The sequence below is a fragment of the Buceros rhinoceros genome, unplaced genomic scaffold, assembly GCF_000710305.1.
Source record: "Buceros rhinoceros silvestris isolate BGI_N320 unplaced genomic scaffold, ASM71030v1 scaffold18180, whole genome shotgun sequence".
Classification (NCBI taxonomy): domain Eukaryota; kingdom Metazoa; phylum Chordata; class Aves; order Bucerotiformes; family Bucerotidae; genus Buceros; species Buceros rhinoceros.
The window spans coordinates 11,243-20,877 of record NW_010390485.1 but is presented as its reverse complement, the minus strand read 5'-3'; positions in this window follow the sequence as shown (position 1 = coordinate 20,877).

Below are 9,635 nucleotides of genomic sequence, written 5' to 3'. Positions count from 1 at the left end.
GCTGGAGCCAAGCAGTCCTTTCAAGGTTGAACTGCATGTAGTTTATTCACTTTTCAGAATTCTTAGCTTTTGCAAGTCTTGTGACTCCTGAAACAGCTTCTTACATCCCACTCTGAGGGTGGGTGGCATAAGGACTTTCACCTACCTAGATAAGTATCCCATAACAGTTTTGTAAATCGTGGCTTTCTGCATATGAGAGAAGAGGTATGATAGATAATCTACTAAAATCTCTGAAGATCTGAGTTTGACTTTTTCCTCTACTATGGAATATTAGGCTCTGCTTTAGAAGACAATTTAGATTTGTTGTCAGGTCGTCTTTTGAGCTAAAACACCATTAAACACAATATTTATGTAAAAAAAAAAAAGCCACACCATAGTGTCTGTTACAACCTGATTTTGTTTGACTAGCTGAACTCTCACGCTGTTCCATCTGAAAACTGAACAGGATTATCTCACTGAAACAACTTTTGAACCAGCTAACCATAAAGCATAACGCTCTCTGTTCAACCAAGTGTCTTTATGCTATTCTTTGTGCTTACTTCTAGCGTAATACATGTGCAGCTTCATGCTCTTTCAATCGTAACCCCCCCAATAATGGACAAAGTATACTTTTTCTAAGAAATAGTTAAGCTGGGTCATCTGGGTGATCAGCTGGGTATGACCGGCTTTGTAGGACAGACAAGGAAGTTCTTGTTTCCTTTTCTTCCGTGGCTTTAGTTACTTTTCTGTGAACTTTATCTCGTCTGGCTTTGTTAATATATTTGAACTTCATTTAACTATCCCACTTGTGTGTCAAGTTTTACTGATGTTTAAGCAGAGGTGATTTTGAAATGCTGCTTCTAGCTCAATTTCATGTGGTTTCTCTATTCTTAAGTGAGTATTGTTCCTTACTCTCTCAATTATCAACTTAATCTGATTGTAAAATTCTTGGTTTATCGTGTTTAAAGTACTGAGTCATTTGTGTTAATAAAAGACATGTCACATTAGCCATCCCTAAGCTTGCACCCACCGCGCTGAGGACTGCCAGAGATTTTACCTGCAATTTCACCGGGAGCTATAACCTAAAAAAGATTTAGGACTTACACATAACTGTGAAAGTTCAGGTTTCACAACCTCTTTTCAAAGTTCAGCTAGGGATAAAATCAATTTAAAACATTAGTGGCCTCTAGGCCAAGGCTTAAAAGACAGTACATGTTAAGTATTGACATGAATGTATTTCGTATAGACAGAATTAGCTTTGACCTACACTACCAAAGCAGTATCTTACAGATTTGTGAAAATGGACACTTTGAGCAAAGCAAGGATTTTCATGCCAGTTCCAAACTTGGTGGCTGCACTTAACACAATTCTTTACTTCAGAAGACCTTCAACCCCTCCAGCCAGCTCTACCGCTCTGCAAAAGGACATACCCTTTTACTTCACGCTGAAGAGTATCACCTTCCTCCTAGAATAAGGGTTTTTGAAGGAAGCCCACACTGGCACTAAAGCTTATTTCTAAGCTTTGTGGATCACTTTGAATGCACAAACTGCTCTCAAAAGCAGCTGTGAAACTCTGCAAGGATGTGTTGCTGAAAGACCACTGGTCATTTCTTTGACCTCTTGCTTACACTGGAGACCTCACAGCATTCTAGATAATGGATATCTAAATGGGTAAATAAATACAGAATATCAAAAGAAAGTATAAAAGTTTACAGCCTGCTAAGATCCGTATCCTCTCTACATCGAAACTCCTCTAGAAGTGCCTGAAAAACGCTCATGATGTAAAACTCACCCAAAAGCTTGAGTTAATAACTACATATCAACAGGTATATCTGGCAGTAAACCTGTTTCGTCCCAACCAAGCAGAACCTACCCAAACCACACCTTAAAACAGGAGCAGCAGATAAAGCATTTACACAATACCAGACCGGGATGTTATTGTGTTCAGGGCAGGCACGAAATAAATAAACTCTTGTTTTGTCACTGCATTGCATCCAGTACTTCTGTTGAAGGCAGATATTCCTAGCAGCCACATCTGTGGTTATCTGTGGAGTGAGGCAGTCAGCAGACTACTTTGCTTGTGAGAAACTCTCTACCCTGGTAACTCAGAGGAGCCTAGCAATGAGCTGCAGAGGAGGCTTCTCAACAGCATGTGAAGTAAAAGGTGTTTCCCTGTCCCATGGAATACTTGGGGCTAACTAGAGGTCTGCAGTTAAAGGAGAGGTGTTTCCCTCATAGCTATACTCACAGTAGCAGAGCTAACATTTCCACCATTTGGAGCTAAAAAGAGAAGAAGAAAATACATCAGGTAAGAAAAATGGGCTATGCGTACAGCGTGTGCGTGTGTGTATAATGTGTGAAGGTGAAATAAAGATGAATGCATATGCATATTGTAATTCCTCAAAGATGCTAGTTTGACAGCTTTTACACATTGCTGTGCTGGTTCCTTGGCTCTGAGTCCAGCAGATTAGCCAAAAGCTTTGAAATATTTTTTTTTAAAAAGAGTGGTGCCTCCCCTCTGCATATATACACCACACAACAGTCACTTCCAGGGGGAGTGAGAAAGAAACCGTTGCAAAATAGTCTTCCACAAGTTCCTGCCTCTACCATACATTAAAGAAGGTGGCTCTTAAACCGTTGTCAATCCTCCTGGCAGCCTTGGCAGACTCACCACTTCTCTGGTTCACATACATCAGATTCATTAAGATAGCTTGGAAGGAAGGGGGAAAGGTGAAGAGTTTTGCCAGACTCAGTAAAATGTCACACCGATACCAGCTGACATCCAGCTGGAAGGACGATTCCAACTTTCAAAAGATAATTCACGACAAGGTGCGTTAGTGCCATCAGTTGAGGAAGCAGATCTGCAGCAGCACTGGGGTCCTTGCTCGCACTGACAAAGCCACACAGCATGTTTGAACTCAGACACTCCTTAATGCCATAAATTTGATTTACCAAAAACACTTCCTGTCCAGGAGGAAAAATGCCTGACAGGAACATGCTGAGAACCAAGGAAGAGCCACCACCTAACACCAGCTGCTGTTCTCTCTGCGGGGTTCTTGCAGTTCTCCTGGGCCTCTCAGGCTTTCCAGTCTGCTTCCTGTGCCAGCACTTAGGTGAGAGCAGATCAGTAAATTGCAGAAGCACTGATCTTTTTGTCCTAAGTAAGGCTGTAAGGCAATTAAATAAGATGTGTGCTAATTTTATGTTCAGGATTACAGTATTCAAAGGCCTTTTAAAATTTTTTTTACTAGAGGAAAAGAAAGATATGCAGGTTTAGCTTTCTCAAAGGAAAAATACTTTTAGTAAAAAAAAAAAAAGCAAGCAGCAGGACTGTAGAAACTTACAGGGCTTATAGAGTTGAACCCATATGATTCACTTCCAAATGAGCTCATTTCTTTCATGCAGTCTTTCAGCACCATGAATGTCCTCTTCTACTGCCAGACTTTCGAGAGCCACTCCAAGTCACTCCATATATTGCTGCTTAGATAGAACCAAGCACGGGCACAGATGAAACTAAGGCTTTCAGGCTTTTTATAGTATTAGAAGCTTTTTGTTCAGGAGGATCTTTGAACAATGTACATTCCAACATCTTAACCTTGGTTTTAAAGCTCAAAAAGATTGGGGCCACGTACTGAAAGAGCTCTGCTGGTGTATGTGTAGAGAATCCCAGGACATTTTCCTTCTGAATGGAATAAAAGAAAGTTTAGCTGTCTTTTTGGCAGCTTCCCAGGAATCCTCCAGCAAGATCATAGTAGTTGCCCATCATACTGTGAAAGGAATCCAGCTCCTCATTGTCCTCAGTGAAAGCCCTGCAGAGGATGGGCTCTACAGAGCTCAGGTCAGAACTGACAAGCCTGCACGTGTATGTGTCAGCTTGCACAGCACAGACACAGATCAAGGTCACAGTCACATGGGTGCATCCCTAATTGACCGGTAATAACACCAGTGAACTACAGTTCATGTCCCAGATGCAGCAAATTGGGTGGCTGATGGTTTCTGTAACATTACAAGGTTTCCAGCCAAGTCAGCCAGGATCTCGCCAGTACCCTGCTAGCACAGCCCCTTTTGGCAGCAGAATGAAAAGCAGAAGAACTTTTCCTTGGCAGTAAAGTTAGTAATTCCAACCTTTCACTTACTTAGAAAGCTCAGCTTACTGAACTGAACCGAGTATTTCAGCTTTATCCGCATCATGCTTTGAAACACTGTTTCTTTCACATGGTTTGTGAGGCGGCATGGGAAGTTTCTGCTCTTGACTACAGTAATCCATTTCATCTAACCTGGTTTGTAACAGAAGAAAGGCTCTGTCCAGTTTGTGATGGAGATCATGTTTTTTCTCATTAACAAATACAGTATTCCAAACCATTTAGGGGTCTTTATCCAGGAGAGCTCAGCAAGTCTTGTATAGAGCACTACCTGTTTAACAACCAAGAGATGGATATTACTGAATGTGTATATATGCTTGGATGTTACCCAGTTTCAATTCTCAATTCTCCGTAGAAAAATTACTATTTATATTTAATCTGTCCCTAAATAGAATGGATAACTATTATAAGCTGTTTACAAGAATTATGGTTTAACATCTATTTTCTGATATTGATTAAAAACATGAAGAAATGGGAGATGCGGCTATTTTTTAATTCCTTTAACTGTCTTCTCTTACTCATCAATGCAATGGTGTCTGTTGTCTTTGCTTTCTGGTTCTTCCTCATTTGCACAAGGATGCAATGTTTGAGTTAAATGTATTTAGGGATGAAAGTCAGAGGTCAAACACATTTACAGTTTGTTTTATTTCCTGATGTGGAATTCAAGAGTTGCCCTGTAAAGAAACACAGCTCAGGTAGTTAACATTAAACCTAGACTCATCCAAGCTATTACTTACAAGTGATCACTGATGTGACTTTTAGTTTTTAGTGCAGAAACACGTTTCACTAGAAAAAAAAAAAAAAGGCACACCACGGAACAAAAGAGTCAATCTCAGAGATCAAAGAGATGACTGATGATAATGCATGAAAATGCCAGCAAGCATTTACCTTGTTCTCTACTGAATCAAGAGCAAAGGTCCTGTTTTATAACAAAAGATCTACACATATCTATCTGTGTTGCCTCCACTCTCAACTCCCCCATTTTAAAGAGGAATCAGGTCCCTGATCCAGTCCACAGCACCTCAGCAAGGGGTTGGCCAGAATAAAAGAATAAGATGGGGAAGAAAATACTTTAATCCAACATTACGATGGGACATTTCATTCTACGAAAATATGGCCTTACTTGAAGGCAATGCTAATGTCTGCTTAGCAAGGCAAGGGCACTTTCATGACCTGATTCAGGAAGTGAAGGAGCACAATCAGTTTTCTTGATGTAGCTCCAAGTCCAGAGTAACTTTCCAGTTTAAATGAGGAAACCCTCCTTTTGTACAAGTGGAGAGAGTCTGTACTAAGGGTTACCCCCAAAGGATCCCATCTTTAATGCTGCCTTGTAGCCCTGCAGTGCCTCGAGGAACACTGAAGCATGATGATTTCCCTTTGCAGTACTTTTTCAGTGTTATACCTTCCTCTTCCTCAAACACAAAGGGCTCCTTTCTTGTGTATTACATTTAATGGATAAATTTGGTATATTAAAAAAATTGGTTTCACTCACATTCGCATAACCATGTACTCATAAGCAAGAATATGCTATACCCAGGTGGCCTGCCCAGGATTCACAATGGTGACACACAGGACAAAGGAACATACTGATTATGTCCTCACCATATCCCTGGGTTAGAAGTTGGGTTAGAGGGAATGGGTCAGGGGTATGCAGTAATGCATTTACTCACACACCCATTATTTGCACCATCTAAAAATTCTGTCTGAATTAATTTTTCATGAAAAACTGTTGAACACCCCTGATTCAAGCTTTGACTCTGGAAAATATTGCTAGGTAGACCTTCTAGCTAGCTTACTTTAGTTAGCAAGTGCTGGCATCTTGATCCCTCCATCTTGCAGCCAGTGAAAGTCACAAGCCAGAAAGAGCAAGAATTTGGCAGTCAGAAGTAAGAAGTTAGACTTTAAAGGAAGAGATCTGGGATCTTCAAGAGACGCTTTCCAAGGCTATTTAAAGCTAGGCCTGTAAACAACAGCTTATGTAGATCACGTACCAAGTCAGGCTGGGCATGTAAGAGAATGTGTATACTGCTGAGCAGTATTTTGAGAGTTGACTCCCTAGACATTTTCTCATGACAGTCCGCTCTAAAGGTTTAATGCAATTAAATGTTCTAGTCCAGATCACCTTTTTAAGAATTCATTTCCTCTTATTACAATGACTTCCATTTCAAAAGCCTCCACTTTTCACTCCTATGTGCAAGGAAGGTGTTTATAATACAAGAGTATACAGAAAACCAGTTGCCTCAAAATAAGTGTTGTGGTTTAAGCCCACCCAGCTGTTCACAAAACACCACACAGCCACCTGCTTACTCCTACCCCCCTCCACTGGGATGGGGAGGAGAAAATACAAGAAAAGGCTTGAGGGTCAACAAAAGACTGTGAGGACTCACTCACCAATTATGGTCACAAGAAAAAGAAATACTCGACTTGGAGAAACAAAATAGATTTAATTTAAACAAAACTACCACCAACTCACCAGTTGAATCAGAGTGGGATAGTGAGAAATACCATCAGATCTTGAAAACACCTTCTCCCCACCCACCCACCCCTCTTCCCAGGCTTGGCTTTGCTCCTGATTTCTCTACCACCTCCCCTGACATCAGTGCAGGGTGATGGTGAATGCGCGTTGTGGTCACTTCTCACATACTGTTTCTGCTGCACAGGAGACAGTCCTCCACTTCTACCAGTGTGGGTTCTTCTGCAGGGTGCTGTACTCTCAGTGATGGGCCACACCAGCATGGGCCTCCCTCAGCCACGGCCTTTGGGCACAGCCACCTGCTCTGGTGTGAGGTCCTCCACGGGCTGCAGGTGGGATTCTGGCCCACTGTTGATCTCCATGGGTTGCAGGGGCTCAGCCTGCCATCTCACCACTGCAAAGGGGCATCAGTGCGCTGGCACCCCTCCCCCTCTCCTTCCTCACTGACCTCAGTGTCCGCATGGTTGTTTCTCTCATTTCCTCCTCCCTTCCCAAACAAAAGAACTCCCCCAACAGGTTCTTCCCCTCTTAAATATGTTATTGCAGAGAGACTTCCAACATTGCTGATTGGCTCAGCCTTGGCCAGAGGTGGAGCTGGGGGAGCTTCTCAAAGCCTCTTACAGAAGCCACACCAGTAGCCCCCCTCTTCCATTACCAAAACCCCACCAGACACAAACCTAAGACATACAGGAAAGGATACATTCAAGTAGGGGTTGTTACTGCTATTAGAAATGTCTTTCGTAACTGAGAAATGAGTTGCCACACCTGAAAAGTCACCAAATGTGAATGCTCAGCTAGAAGCAGGGGAGCAGAAAACAGGATTTATGGATGAGATGGAATCATCTAGTCAGCTGATCCAGAAAAAAGCATTTCTTGCAGACACAGATTTACTATGTTAAAGGGAATCTCACAGAAAGACTTCAGGTGCTCACTAGAATGGCACCAGATTCCTTGTGATGTAATGAAATCGTAAGATTCTTCAAGGTGAAGTTTAAGGCTGAAGGTCCAGGTCACTGACTTTTAAATCCACATTGACAATCAGAACTGGGTATAAATCAGGATTATAAACCTCATACAAAAGAGAGACTATCAGAAACTTATCAAAGGTGGTTTAACACTTTAGGTACAGAGTCAAAGTATGTCAGACGCTAGCCTCAGAGTTAAACGACTCTTTCCAAAACCTAATACCTGTAGTACTTGGCAGGTAAGGGGAAAAAAACCCCAACACAACAATCAGGACTCATTGTGGGATGCCATAGGCAGCACAGGGAAGGGACTGCAGTTTTTGTGGTTAGCAGCAGGAGTACCCAGAGCCCTGCAACTAATCTGGCATCAGCAGCATAAATTCCCGAGAAGCTGCAAGAGAAGACAGAATAAGTGTCGCTCAACTTTGGCCAGCAATATTCCATTTAAAGTCTGGCTTAAGTTTTCAAATAAACAAACTGGAAGTGCCTGTGCCTTTTGGAAAGTTTATTAGAGGAAGGAAGAATGTAATCTTATGAGAAAAATAATGGAAAAATATGGTCCTCAGACATCTTGATGGGTAGGATTTTTCTCTGGTCACTCAAGTTTTAGGACAAGTATAACAGGACTGCAGCTGTACACTTGAAAAGTCCAATTATGCAAAAGAAAGACAAGATCCAACGAGACAACTGTATTCTTAGAAGAAGCCAAACCAAAGTGCTAGAGACCTTGAACAAGACAAACCGTGGATGATCGGCTAGAAGAAGAGCAAAGATTTGGGAAGGCCATGTCACAGCTGGGGTACAGCAATTTTATTTTGTCTTCTACTTGGAGTTAGTTTACTAGCCAATGTTAGTCAAGCCATTTACCTAACTCTTGGTTTGCTCATCTGCCCAAAACAAAGAAAGCTAAGGTGATGTGACTGCTAATTCCAGTAAACTGCAATGGAGAAGGCACAGGTTTCCTTGCTTCCCAGGATGTTCCTATCACTGTTGTTGGCCCATTCTTCCTGCTAGGATTTGTCTTTCCCTCTGGTCACTGCTGACACGTCCCCAGGCAGAACACTTCCTAGACAACCCCAGCAGAGCCATCTGTTGTACCTACTAGCCAATGTTAATGTCAGCTGTTCCAGCATCTGCATCTCCCACCAGTCACTTGATGCATTTTGCAATTAGTCATATTTCTTTATGCAATCTGTATTTTAACTAGCAGCAAACGTCACGCTGAACTGTTGTTAATTAAGCCGAGCAAAGGCAATCACATCAGTAACTTAAATCACAATTACTTGGTTTTACATCCATGCACAGACAGAGTGTATTTGTTCTGCAATCTGTTGCCAGTGAGGTGTTGTGGTTCCTTAATTGCCTCACAGACAGCATACGCTCACACTCTAAATGCTACCAGCATCATTAGTTCCTTTCACACTTTATTTCTCCATGCCAGGCATTCAGATTTCACAAACTGCATATCCTCCTTTTAAGACATCACAGATCTCTTCCGCAGACCTTTGAGGGACTAATGAGCAAGATGTCTCTAGTTTATTAATTACCTGTTTATCAGCTGTACTCCACAGCTCCCTACTAGTTCAGCTGCTCAGCTACGGTAATTAGACAACCCGCTTTCAGCCTTTTATAGCATTGCTTTAGACAGAAAGTTTCACTGTTCCTGAGACTATGGTATTTTTGGGCCATTTTAGACATCTCCTGAATGACTAATCGGGAGATGCTTTCTGTATTATTCATTGCAGCATTACAGCTCCCTATTCTAGGTTTTGTCTCATGCACTCTGCCCTCAATATGTGCCATCACTGGCACCCTGGCATCCAGACGTTATCTGAAAGCTTCTTTATTTGCATCATTCAGACGAACAGTCATAAAGCATGTATTCATGCTCGCTCTGTCTCAGAGTGCAAGTAAAGTGAGCAGTGTTACTTTCCTGCTGCAGTCCTTCTCAAACAGGAACAAAATCAAGACAATAAACATAGGCTGTCTCTGCTTCATGCAGTGAAAGGCTTCCTTGTACATCTGAACTCCTGATTTTTATTAGCTAACAACAGCTCATGTACTCACAGATTTCAT